This window comes from Melanerpes formicivorus, unplaced genomic scaffold, assembly GCF_026170545.1.
Source record: "Melanerpes formicivorus ecotype bairdi unplaced genomic scaffold, bMelFor1.0.p_v2 SCAF_11, whole genome shotgun sequence".
NCBI classification, from domain to species: Eukaryota; Metazoa; Chordata; class Aves; order Piciformes; family Picidae; genus Melanerpes; species Melanerpes formicivorus.
This window is the reverse complement of record NW_027142363.1, coordinates 19,997,080-20,010,827: the sequence shown is the minus strand read 5'-3', so window position 1 is coordinate 20,010,827 and position 13,748 is coordinate 19,997,080. Positions and strand designations below refer to the sequence as shown.

Here is a 13,748-nt window from a genome sequence, read left to right as displayed (position 1 = left end):
ACTTAGCAGCTCGAACCTGGAGCATTTGCTTTCTGCATTAGCTACTATAAAAATCCAACATACAAGGCTTAGAAATGTCTTTCTTCTTGAGCACACAAATACATGCAGAGTTTACATGACCTTGAATATCTAAGCTCCTCTGAAAGAAGAAGAGCAAGAGGCAATACCAGCTAATGAAAAATATAGGTAATCAATGAGTTTATCTGCAGGTTGTTGTATCCATGGAAAGTCAGCCACTACTGTGATTGAAATCAATGTAGACACATCAAGTTAACTTTAAATTAACAATGTCAGGTTCTGTAATTAGCCTGGTCATAGCCTCAGGCTGCAACAGGCCCCCACTCCTGTACTGAGGCAGTGTTCCAGGTGGGGTCTCACCAGAGCAGAGCAGAGGGGCAGAATCCCCTCCCTGTGCTGCTACTCTCCCTGCTTTGGATGCAGCCCAGCACACAGCTGCCTACTGGGCTGCCAGTGACCATTGCTGGCACATGTTGAGTTTTTCCATCAGCTGACACCACCAAGTCCTCCTTGACACTGCTCTTGAGTCACTCCTCACCCAGCCTGTGTTTGTGCTTGGGTTTGCCTCAATCCAGGTGTAAGGCCTTGTTGAATTTCATGAGGTTGGCTTGGGCCCACCTCTGAACCCCGTCCAAGTCCCTCTGGATGGATCCCTTCCCTCCAGCCAGTGAGCTGAACCACATAGCTTGGTGTCATCTGCACACTTGCTGGGGGTGCTTCAATCCCACTGCCCAGATCACTGACAAAACAGCATTGGTCCCAGTACCAAGCCCTGAGGGACACCACTTGTCACTGCTCTCCATTTGTTATAGTGCCGGAGATGGAACAGCAATCTAGCTGCAGGAATCAAAACCATCCCACAACCTAAGCTGATTTACAACCCTCAGAAAGAGGGCAGAATAATTATCAACAACAACCCACAATATAACAACTTGTTGCTGCTACTGACTTCCAACACTAACCTGCTGCAAATGTCAGCTTCCATATCACAGCCAAAAATCACCAGGGCAAGCAAAGCAGAATCAGAATCAATCAGCCAGGTTGAAAGAGACCTCCAAGATCACAAAGTGCAGCCTATCACCCAACCCTATCTAATCAACCAGACCATGGCACTAAATGCCTCACCCAGTCTCTTCTTAAACACCTCCAGGGATGGTGACTCCACCACCTCCCTGGGCAGCACATTCCCATGGCCAATCTCTTTCTGTGAAGAACTTTCTCCTCACCTCCAGCCTAAACCTCCCCTGGCACAGCTTGAGACTGTGTCCTCTTGTTCTGGTGCTGGGTGCCTGGGAGAAGAGACCAACCCCCACCTGGCTACAACCTCCCTTCAGGGAGACAGCAATAAGGTCTCCCCTGAGCCTCCTCTTCTCCAGGCTAAGCAACCCCAGCTCCCTCAGCCTCTCCTCATAGGGCTGTGCTCCAGACCCCTCACCAGCTTTGTTGCCCTTCTCTGGACACCTTCCAGCATCTCAACATCTTTCTTGAATTGAGGAGCCCAGAACTGGACACAGGACTCAAGGTGTGGCCTAAGCAGTGCAGAGTACAGGGCAGAATGACTTCCCTGCTCCTGCTGGCCACACTCTTCCTGATGCAGGCCAGGATGCCATTGGCCTTCTTGACCACCTGGGCACACTGCTGGCTCACTTCAACTGCTGTCAACCAGTACCCACAGGTCCCTCTCTGCCTGGCTGCTCTCCAGCCACTCTCTCCCCAGCCTGTAGCACTGCATGGGGTTGTTGTGGCCGATGTGTAGAACCCAGCAATTAAATGTGTTCAATCTGATGCCCTTGGACTCTGCCCACCTGTCCAGCCTGGCAAGGTCTCTCTGCAGAGCTTTCCTACCCTCTAACATATCAATACCTGCCCCCAGCTTGGTGTCATCTGCAAACTTACTGATGATGGACTCAATCCCCTATTTGAGATGATCAATAAATATATTGAAAGATACTGAACTATGCAAACCAGCATAGCTTAAGCCAACTTGCATATTGAGTCTGCAATCATTTTTACCCCTGTCCAAGTACAAAGCACACATCTGAATGGCTGTTGTGGCAAAGCATCTTTCCAGTCACACCTTTTACTTCCTTTGCTTTCAAATGAATTCCAAACTCATTCTCTTTGGAACAAAAGGGATCTTGGCCTGCACTACTGATCTCAGCACCTCATTGTCCATATGCCTGGACACCCAGGATGGCCAGATGCAAGATTTATGCTTCCCTCAGCTATGGCAAATGTCAAACCTATTGATAATTCTACTCAGCCATGGCAAATGTCAAAACCTGTTGACAATTCTGCTCCACAGCTCTGAGATGACAAAACTCATCTTATTAAGCTACTACTACTTGCACAGTCAGAAACTGGCCAAAGGTGTTCAAGATGTACACTGGCAGCCCAGAAGGCCAAGCATGTCCTAGGCTGCATCCAAAGCAGTGGGAGCAGCAGGACAGGGAGGGAATTCTGCCCCTCTGCTCTGCTCTGGTGAGACCCCAGCTGGAGTACTGAGCCCAGTTCTGGTGCCCCCAGCATAAGAGGGACTTGGAGCTGCCAGAGGAGGACAACAAAGATGATCAGAGGGACGGAGAACCTCCTCCATAGGGACAGGCTGAGGGAGTTTGGGCTGTTCAGCTGGAGACAAGGTGGCTCCACGGAGACCTTAAAGCAGCCTTCCAGTAACTGAAGGGGGTCTACAAGAAAGCCAGGAAGGGACTTTTTACAAGGGCTTGGAGTCACAGGATGAGAGGAAATGGATTGAAGCTTGAGGGGGGCAGATTTAGACAGGAGATCAGGAAGGAATTCTTTCCAGTGAGAGTGGTGAGACACTGGAACAGGTTGCCCAGGGAGGTCATGGATGGCCCCTACCTGGAGGTGTTCAAGGCCAGGTTGGATGAGACCTAGAGCAACAAACTAGATGATAATTAAGCTTCCTTCCAACCTAAACCATTCTATGAAATCTCTGTTATCCTAAACTTTGAGGCTGCAAATTTTTTTCATCATTCATTTTCTTCTACTGAGGGACTGAGAGTGGAGAGCTTCTTTTACTTTTGGCAGCCCAAGTCAGGCAGGAGAGCATCATTGCTCTCCCTGACTCCTGTAGAAAACACAAAGACTCAGCATCAGCAAAAAAAACCTACCAAAACCCAACAAAACCATAAACAAAACCAAGGCTCCACAGCTGCCAATGATCCTTAGTTGTCTGAATTGCTGTTGCTCAGATAGGCAGTCAAGGAAAAAATAAGCCACAGCTGGGGAGAGGGGGTAGGGAGATGGGGGTGGGAAGGGAAGGAAGGAAGTTTATATTGAGTTGCCTTCAGACAACTTTTATCCAGGGCAAGAGGGCTGAAAAAAAGGCCAACTTCCTGTGGTTCCCTACCCTCCAGTAAATAGTAATCATCTGCTGTTAAAAGTGAGAGCCAGGCACTTCACAGAGCCAGCTCTGCTACCCTGCCTGTGTGTTTATTTAACTGCATGCTATTCTGAAGCTCCTAAGGATAGTCTTGTGCCCAAGTGTCACCTTTAATCTTGCTTTCCATTCCTAGCCCTTGTTGATTTCCCAGCCTGCCACCTTAGACAGCTTCACTTTGGTTTTCAGCCACTGTGTTTTATTTACAGCCCTGAGAAATCCTGCACCTTTCCCTTTCCTGACTTAGAGGGTAAAGGGTTTGTCCAGCCAGATTTACATGGAAAAGGATCATGCATGACACTTATTCAGGTTAGGAAGGTTGATCTGATTTAGCAATGTCTTGATCTGCAGGTTGTATAATATTCACAGAATTCTTGAGGCTGGAATAGACCTCTGAGATATCAAGTCCAATCTATAACCTAACACCACCACACTGACCAGACCATGGCACTAAGTGCCACATCCAATCTTTCCTTAAACACCTTCAGGGATGGCAACTCCACCACCTTCCTGGCCAGTCCATCCCAGTATCTAATTCCCCTTTCCATGGGGAAGTGCTTCCAACATCCAACCGAAACCTCCCCTGGTGCAGCTTCAGGCCCTGCCCTCTCATCCTGTCACAAGCTGCCTGGGAGAAGAGCCTGATCCCCACCTTACTACAACTTCCCTTCAGGTAGTTGTAGAATGTGATAAGGTCTCCCCTGAGCCTCCTCTTCTCCAGGCTAAACACCCCCAGCCTCTCCTCAGACTTTCCCTCCAATCCCTTCCCCAGTCTTATTGTTCTCCTCTGGACCCATTCCAGCATCTCAACATCTTTCTTGCAGTAAGGGGCCTGGGACTGCAGAGAGTGCTCAAGGTGAGTCCTCACCAGTGCTGTGGTACAGGGGCAGAATTCCATCCCCATTCCTAGTCCTATTCTGTAAGCTATCAGGCAGTTTGCTGTTGAGCTGCATTCCTGAGGGACACTGTGTGATTTGCTAAGCTTATTTGTTATCCTAGAGAGAAAAGAAAAATACAAGTTCTCTTTGCCCTTTCCAACCCCTAGATATGGAGAATACACTGTGCTAGTGAAGCCAGTAGCTATTTTTCCCTGTTCATCTCTGCCCTTATCCTTTTCCCAGCGTTTGCTGTCTGTGCAAAATGCAAAGCTGAAGTGTTTGCAGCGTTGAGATCTGCTGGTGTGCTGGGTTGCATGAGAATGCCTTGCATCTTGAAGGAAAACAACTGCAGGTACAAATATCCCAGTGGGAAGATGCTCAGATTTGAAACACACCAACCAAACCATAAAAAGCTATCCAAGAAGCCCAAAGGAACAGCCCATTTCCTGGAAAGTTGTAACCCTGAAGGAGTGGAAAGCTAGAAGCAGAAAAGTAGAAGTAGAGGAGGTGATTCTCCCCCTCTGCTCCACTCTGGGGAGACCCCACCTGGAGCACTGTGTCCAGCTCTGGAGACCCTATTACAAGAAAGTACTGGAAGGTGTCCAGAGAAGGGCCATGAGGATAAGCAGAGGGCTGGAGCTGCTCTGCTATGAGGACAGACTGAGAGAGTTGGGGTTGTTCAGTCTGGGGAAGAGAAGGCTCCCAGGAGACCTAATTGCGGCCTTCCAGTATCTGAAGGGGGCTCCAAGAAAGCTGGGGAGGGACTTTTGAGGGTGTCAGGGAGTGATAGGACTGGGGGGAATGGAACAAAACCAGAAATGGGTAGGTTCAGCTTGGATGTTAGGAAGAAGTTGTTCCTCATGAGGGTGGTGAGAGACTGGCACAGATTGCCCAGGGAGGTGGTGGAAGCCTCATCCCTGGAGGTTTTTGCAGCCAGGCTGGATGTGGCTGTGAGCAACCTGCTGTAGTGTGAGGTGTCCCTGCCCATGGCAGGGGGGTTGGAACTGGATGATCCTTGAGGTTCCTTCCAACCCTGAAAATTATTAGTATCCAGCTGCACTTGGGCCACTAAGAGCTCCTAAGGTGCCCAACTCTGTCATGGAGGCATTGCCCTATCTTCCAACTCTAAGTGCACTGAATTCCACAGAAGCATAGAATGTCAGGGGCTGGAAGAGACCTCCAAAGATTGTCCAATCCAACCCCCCTGCCAGAGCAGGAGCACCTAGAACAGATCACACAGGTACACATCCAGGTGGGTTGTGAATATCTCCAGAGAAGGAGACTCCACAACCCCGTGGGCAGCCTGTTCCAGGGTTCTGTCACCCTCACGCTGAAATAATTTTCCCTCATGTCTCCACGGAACTTCCTATACCTCAACCTCCACCACTGCCCCTTGTGCTGGCATTGGGAATCACTGAGCAGAGCCTGGCTCCATCCTCTGGGCACTCACCCTGCACATCCTTATCAACATGAATGAGGTCACCCCTCAGGCTCCTCTGCTCCAAGCTAAAGAGCCCTCAGCTCGCTCAGTCTCTCCTCCTAAGGGAGATGTTCCACCGCCTTCAGCATTTTTGTGGCTCTGTGCTGGACTCTTTCAAGCAGTTCCCTGAGTCCCTCTTGTACTGAGGGACTGGTCCCAGAACTGGACACAACACTCCAGATGCAGCCTCAGCAGGACAGAGTAGATAATTCACTACCCTGCACATAGATGGTTGCTTGGAGAAACTTTTGCACTGATTGGAATAATATTGATTAAAATGGTCAAAAAAATAATTCCTTTTCAAAAGCCTAAGTGAAAAACTAAGGCAATGCTTGTAGCTCCCTGTCCCTGTTGAACTGAAGGGCTCAGAACTGGACACAAAATTCCAGATGAGGCCTCACCAGGGCAGAGCAGAGGGGGAGGAGAACCTCTCTAGACCTACTAAGAATTTAAGCAGTCACTTTCAGTGCCAAGTTGGGCAGGATGTGAAAGGGGCACACAGAAGAGAGACTTCAGAACCACACTGCTGTTATGGAAATCACAGCCAAATCTGCAGTCTTAATTACAGTAATGTGATCTTCCATGTTCCAAGAGTGCTTATTTCAGAACAGTTTGGGGTCAGCTGATGTTCATTTAGAGTATAGAGTTTCCAACTCTTCCTTTTTTTTTTCCCAGAGCATGAAGGAGAGTTGGCAGTGGTTAAGTTTTATGGGTAAAGGCCTCTGAGGGGCACAGTGTTCTACCTCAAAATAAAAGCAACATCTAAAATTAAACCCAAGGCTGTTGTTATCTCTCAACCAGTGGTAAGTTCCCTGTCTTGCTCCGTGGAAGGATAAATATAACAGACTGCAACACAGTCCAGGTTGCAAGACCACAGAAGGGTTTGGGTTAGGAAGGGTCCTTCAGAGGTCCTCCAGTCCAATCCCCCCTACAGACAGCAGGGACATCCTCTACTAGATCAGGTTGCCTTAGTGAGCCTCATCTTGAAGATCTCCAAGGGATGGGGCTTCCACCACCTTCCTGGGCTACCTGTTGCAGTGTTGCACCACCCTCATGGCAAAGAACTGGTTCCTAACATCCAATCTAAATCTTCTCTCCTCTCATTTCAAACCATTGCCCCTTGTCCTGTCACTCCAAGCCTTTGCAAACAGTCCCTCTGCAGCCTACTTGTAGCCCCCTTCAGATATTGGAAGGCTGCTCTTAGGTCTCCCTGGAGCCTTCTCTTCTCCATGCTGAACACCCCCAACTCCCTCAGCCAGCCCTTGTCACAGAGGTGTTCCAGGCCCACAGATCATCTTCATTTCCCTCCAGTCCATCAGGACCATGTTTCTAGAGTTAAACTTATTCTCTCACAGCACTCTTCTGGTAAAGGCATAGATATCTCCTGGTGTAGGTCACAATGTTTAGGCTGGAGGTGAGGAGAAAGTTGCTCACAGAAAGAGTAATTGGCCATCGGAATGTGCTGCCCAGGGAGGTGGTGGAGTCACCATCCCTGGAGGTGTTCAAGAAAGGCTTGGATGTGGCACTTGGAGCCATGGTTTAGTTGTCAGGAGGTGTTGGGTAACAGGTTGGACTTGATGATCTCTGAGGTCTTTTCCAACCTGGTTGATTCTACGATTCCATGTTTAATGTTTCAGTACAACTTAATCCCTCTTAGCAGGTTAATGAGCACAGGTCAAACTCCCACACTACTGCACATGTCTGGATTCTCTTTCAGAGCTGTTTTGAATCTGGAAGTCTTAGGAGAAGAACAAGGCAAGACCTCTCCTACTTGGAAAACATCACAGAGACAAACTTTGGTGAAGGGTGCAAAAGCCTACTTACAGCTCTTTTCTGACAGCAGTGGAACCCAGCTTCAAATATGTAATATTTCAAGGTCTGATTAAGTTCCTGGAAAGCACTGATTTTTCTGAGCATTTCTCCTTCCATGCACCTTTAGTGCACAGTACAACCCATTTCCTCTCCTCACATCTAATAGCAATAGCTGAACTAACCTAAATTCAAGAATCACGGAATTGTCAGGGTTGGAAGTGACCTCAAGGATCATCCAGTTTCAACCCCCTGCCACGGGCAGGGACACCTCACACTACAGTAGGTTGCTCACAACCACATCCAGCCTGGCTGCAAAAACCTCCAGGGATGAGGCTTCCACCACCTCCCTGGGCAACCTGTGCCAGTGTCTCATCACCCTCATGGGGAAGAACTTCTTCCTAATGTCTAATCTAAATCTCCCCTCCTCTAGTTTTGTTCCATTTCCCCCAGTCCTAACTTCCTCCTGCACAGCTTGAGACTGTGCCCTCTTGTTCTGGTGCTGGTTGCCTGGGAGAAGAAACCAACCCCCACCTGGCTACAACCTCCTGAGCCTCTTCTCCAGGCTAAACACCCCCAGCTCCCTCAGCCTCTCCTCACAGGGCTGTGCTCCAGACCCCTCCCCAGCTTTGTTGCCCTTCCATGGACACCTTCCAGCAATTCAACATCTTTCTTAAATTGAGAAGCCCAGAAGTGGACACAGGACTCAAGGTGTGGCCTAACCAGTGCTGAGCACAGAGCACAATGACTTCCCTGCTCCTGCTGGCCACACTATTGCTGATCCAGGCCAGGATGCCCTTGGCCTTCTTGGCCACCTGGGCACACTGCTGGCTCATGTTCAGCTGCTATCAACCAGTACCCCCAGGTCCCTTTCTGCCTGGCTGCTCTCCAGCCACTCTGACACCAGCACTGCATGGGGTTGTTGTGGCCAGTGACCTCACCTCTTGAGAAGAAATACCCTAATCCTTTTCTTGATCATCCACTGTGGCAATATGGAAATGATCACAGAAATGGCATTCAAACAGCTCTGCTTATATAAATGCTTCCTAATGCTGCTCAGTGCCCTAATGCAAAGCACATTTCCTAACTGCCAGTGCTGTTTGTTTCTAGATTCAGCATTTTGTAAACTCTCTGGGTTTGTATATGTGAAGATAACCACATCACTGTGAGTTCCTCCAGAAGTCAACAAACAGAACTGTACAGAAAACCAGAAGGCACCTGATGGGGATGAGAGAGCCTCTGCTCATGAATCTAATTTCAACAATCAATCTTTTGAGCAATATTCCCCCCAAACCCTGCCCCTGAAGCCTCTCAGCATATGCTGTAGGGGACAACACACATCATTATAATACTATGTACTAAAGTTTACCTGCATTGAAAGCAAACACTGCAAGATGCTGATTTCTTACCATGGAGCTCCATAGTGAATGGTAGCACTGGGCCACAACAGCCCCAAGCAATGCTACAGGCTTGGGGCAGTGTGGCTGGAAAGCTGCTGGCAGAAAGGGACCTGGGGGTGCTAATGGACAAGCAGCTGAAGAGGAGCCAGCAGTGTGCCCAGGGGAACAAGAAAGCCAAAGGCATCCTGGCTGGGATCAGCAATGCTGTGTCCAGCAGGAGCAGGGAGGGGATTGTCCCCTGGGACTCAGCTCTGGTGAGGCCACACCTTGAGTGTTGTATCCTTATGAGCGCAGGTCGAACTCCCACACTACTGCATATGTCTGGCTTCTCTTTCAGAGTTGTTTTGAATCTGGAAGTCTTAGGAGAAGAACAGGGCAAGTCCTACCCTACTTGGAAAACACCACAAAGAAACTTTGGTGAAGGGTGCAAAAGCTTACCTACAGCTCCTTTCTGCCTGTGGAATGGCAGCACCCTGTAAGCCCCAGCTCCTTCTTCAGTGCAGGGCTTGTAGAAGGATGTCTCCCAACTAGGGAGGTGCTGTGGGAATCCTGTGGCTCAGTTACTGAGCTGCCTTAAAACCTCATTTAGGAACCAAAATGATCTCCTTTCCCTACTGGTGGTTTCCCCAAATCACCCATTGCAAATACAACTTTCATTCTGAGCAGCCACAAAGCCTGAGAAAAACAAGTAATTCTGGCTTCTCCACCTTTGACTCAGGTCTCATCCAACCTGGCCTTGAACACCTTCAGCAAGTGGGCATCCACAACCTGCCTGGGCAACCTGTCCCAGTGTCTCACCAGCCTCACCAGAAAGAATTCCTTCCAAATATCCAGTTTAAATCTATCTTCCTCAAGCTTCAGTCCATTCCCTCTCACCCTATCACTACAAGTCCTTGTCAAATGTCCCTTCCTGGCTTTCTTGCAGGCCTCCTTCAGACACTGGAATTACTGCTGGCATTCTCCCTCTTACATGGGACAGCTCTCAACCAGCTACCTCTGAAGGAACAAATCACAAAAGGTGAGTCAGCTAATACAGAAATCCAGGGGTGAGTGTTAGCAGCTACATTACAGACTTTGTAATGTAGGACAAGCAGGACAGCAGCCACCCAGCAGCTACCTTCTGGGACATGTGTGAAAGATCTATCTTACAGACAAATACGCTAATCTCCATACTGAGCTACTTTGACCTTACTGGGTCACAGTGGCTGGAGAGCAGCCAGGCAGAAAGGGACCTGGGGGTACTGGTTGATAGCAGCTGAACATGAGCCAGCAGTGTGCCCAGGTGGCCAGGAAGGCCAATGGCATCCTGGCCTGCATCAGGAAGAGTGTGGCCAGCAGGAGCAGGGAAGTCATTGTGCCCTGTGCTCAGCACTGCTTAGGCCACACCTTGAGTCCTGTGTCCAGTTCTGGACTACTCAGTTTAAGAAAGATGTTGAGTTGCTGGAAGGTGTCCAGAGAAGGGCAACAAAGCTGGGGAGAGGTCTGGAGCACAGCCCTGTGAGGAGAGGCTGAGGGAGCTGGAGGTGTTTAGCCTGGAGAAGAGGAGGCTCAGGGGAGACCTTCTTGCTCTCTACAATTACCTAAAGGGAGGTTGTAGCCAGGTGGGGGTTGGTCTCTTCTGCCAGGCACCCAGCACCAGAACAAGAGGACACAGTCTCAAGCTGTGCCAGGGGAAGTTTAGGATGGAGGTGAGGAGAAAATTCTTCCCAGCAAGAGAGATTGGCCATTGGAATGTGCTGCCCAGGGAGGTGGTGGAGTCACCATCCCTGGAGGTGTTCAAGAAAGGCTTGGACGTGGCACTTAGAGCCATGGTTTGTTGTCAGGAGGCGTTAGGTAGTAGGTAATAGGTTGGACTTGATGATCTCTCAGGTCTTTCCCAACCTGGTTGATTCTATGATTTATTTTTACCCTCAGAAGAATATATTTTCTAAAGAAAAGCATTGCAGGGAAAAGTTGACTACATTGCCAAGCTAATTTGGTTTATTTTTTTTGCTGACTCTCATGTTCTTTTCAAAGCCACACACCAGACCCTCCTCAAAGGCAAATATTTCACTCTCTTTGCCACACTGGGAGTTCCTCACTTTGAGTTGGCATTCAGAAAATAGCCACTCAGGAAGCCCAGCACACTTAAAGTAGCCTGAAGGATGTGTCACACTGGGCCAGGTTCAGTATGGAGACTTTCAACCTGGTTTCCACAGGCAAATTAAATTTATAAGGCCTGGAAGACACATTCAGAAATCTTTCACATCATTTAAATCAGCTCCTTTGCAGTGCTGAGGTTCAGGAATGTTTGCACAGTTTTGTGGGTCCTAATTTATTGCTTCCTGCATGGTCACTTGAAAAAAACAAAAACAAAACCATAACCATTCTAAAGTCCCATCTGTGTGTCATTGTCCTGCAGACTTCAGAAAAAGGAGAAGGAAATGCTTGGTTCACAATCAACATCCACCAAAGGGAATGAAATTGCTGTGGAATCAGAGTGTTAGGGGTTGGAAGGGACCTCAAACGATCACCCAGGCCAAGCCCCCTGCCAGAGCAAGAGCACCTAGAGCAGGTCACACAGGAACACATCCAGGCAGGGTTTCAAAGTCTCCAAAGGAGACTTCACAACCTCTCTGGGCAGCCTGTTCCAGGGCTCTGGCACCCTCAGAGGGAAAAAGTTTGTCCTTCTGTTCACATGGAACCTCCTCTGTTCCAGCTTGCACCCAGTGCCCCTTGTCCTATCATTGGACATTACTGAGCAGAGCCTGGCTCTGTCCTTCTGACTCTGTCCTGCACATCTCAACATGAATGTGGTCACCCCTCAGGCTCCCCTGCTCCAAGCTAAAGAGCCCTCAGCTCCCTCAGCCTGTCTGCAGCAGGGAGAACTTCCATTCCATCATCTTTGTGGCTCTGTGCTGGACTCTTTCAAGCAGTTCCCTGAGATCTTACTTGAACTGAGGGGCTCAGAACTGGACACAATATTCTAGACATGGCCTCACCAGGGCAGAGTAGAGTGTGCTACAAGGATGCTGAAGGGACTGGAGCACTGCCTGATGAGGAGAGGCTGAGAGCCCTGGGGCTGGTTAGTCTGGAGAGGAGAAGACAGAGAGGATTTAATCAATTAATTTAATCAATTAATCAATTGAATAAATCAATCAGAGGGCTGTGGGTCAAGAAGAAGGTGACAGCCTCTGCTCAGTTGCACCCTGGGATAGGACAAGGGGTAATGGATAGAAACTACAGCACAGGAGGTTCCACCTCAACATGAGGAGGAACTTCTTCACTGTTAGGGTCCAGGAGCACTGGAGCAGGCTGCCCAGAGAGGTTGTGGAGTCTCCTTCACTGTAGCCTTTCCATCCCTGTCTGGATGTGTGACCTGTGCTGGATTCTATGGTCCTGCTCTGGCAAGGGGGTAGGACTGGAAGATCTCCAGAGGCCCCTTCCAACCCCTAACACCCTGTGATCCTGTGACTGAAGATACTCTTGTGCCACAAAGGCCAAACACAGGTCTTTGCCCAAACACTCAAAATCCCTTTCCTGCATAAGACTCAGGAACATGCAGGGACCAGAAAACATTTCTTTGAAGCAACATCACTTTTTAGTATATTGCCTGAATAAATACTTCCATCTACATCACACTATCAAAGAAGATCCAATGTGATAAATGTGCCTTTCTGGCCAAGCCATGATATCACTTTAAGATTAATGGTTTTCTTTAACATGATAAATATTGCAGAACTCAGAACTTGCACAACAATCAGCTCTTTACAGCCTGAGGCTTCCTTAACCTACTGACTGTCAAACAGGGGCATTTACAGTCACAGAAACAAAGGAAAGGGTCCTTGAAAGATCATCCAGTCCAACCCTCCTGCCAAAGCAGGAGCACCTGGAATAGGCCACACAGAAACACATCCAGACAGGGTTTCAAAGTCTCCAGAGAAGGAGACTCCACAACCTCTCTGGGCAGCTTGCTCCAGGGCTCTGTCACCCTCACAGGGAAAAGGTTTTTCCTTATGCTCACGTGGAACCTCCTCTGCTCCAGCTTGCACCCATTGCCCCTTGTCCTGTCATTGGGCAATACTGAGCAGAGCCTGGCTCTGTCCTTCTGACTCTGCCCTGCACATCTTTATAAATATTAATGTGGTCACCCCTCAGGCTCCCCTGCTCCAAACTGAAGAACCTCAGCTCTCTCAGCCTGTCCTCAGCAGGGAGAACTTCCACTCCATCATCATTGTGGCTCTGTGCTGGAATCTCTCAAGCAGTTCCCTGAGGTCCTTCTTGAACTGAGAAGCCCAGAACTGGACACAATATTCCAGATGTGTCCTCACCAGGGCAGAGTAGAGGGAGAGGAGAACCTCTCTCAACCTACTAACCACAGCCTTCTAATCCAGTCCAGGATGCCATTGGCCTTCTTGGCCACAAGAGCACATTGCTGGCTCACGGGTATCCAGTTGCCTACCAATAATCCCAGGTCCTTTGCTCCTGAGCTGCTCTCCAGCAGGTCAGACCCCAACCTATCCTGCTCCATGTCATTGCTCTTTCCCAGATGCCAGACTCTACCCTTGTCCTTGCTGGATTTCATTTCATTTCTCCTCTCCCAACTCTCCAGCCTTTCCAGGTAGGCAGCACAGCCTTCAGGTATCTCAGCCCCTCCTCCCAGTTCGGTGTCACCAGCAAACTTGCTGGCAGTGCCCTCGGTGCCCTCATCCAGACAATCACACTCCTGTTCTATTACAGGGTTTCCAACAAGCAAACACTCCTCACTTAGATGTTCCCCT

General features: G+C 49.1%; 1 protein-coding gene across 1 annotated transcript in view; it reads right to left on the bottom strand.

The window, feature by feature from the left end:
* PHEX (phosphate regulating endopeptidase X-linked) overlaps positions 1–13,748 on the bottom strand; it is a 117,099-nt gene that overhangs the window by 88,512 nt on the left and 14,839 nt on the right. The gene's annotated exons all lie outside the window — the stretch shown is intronic.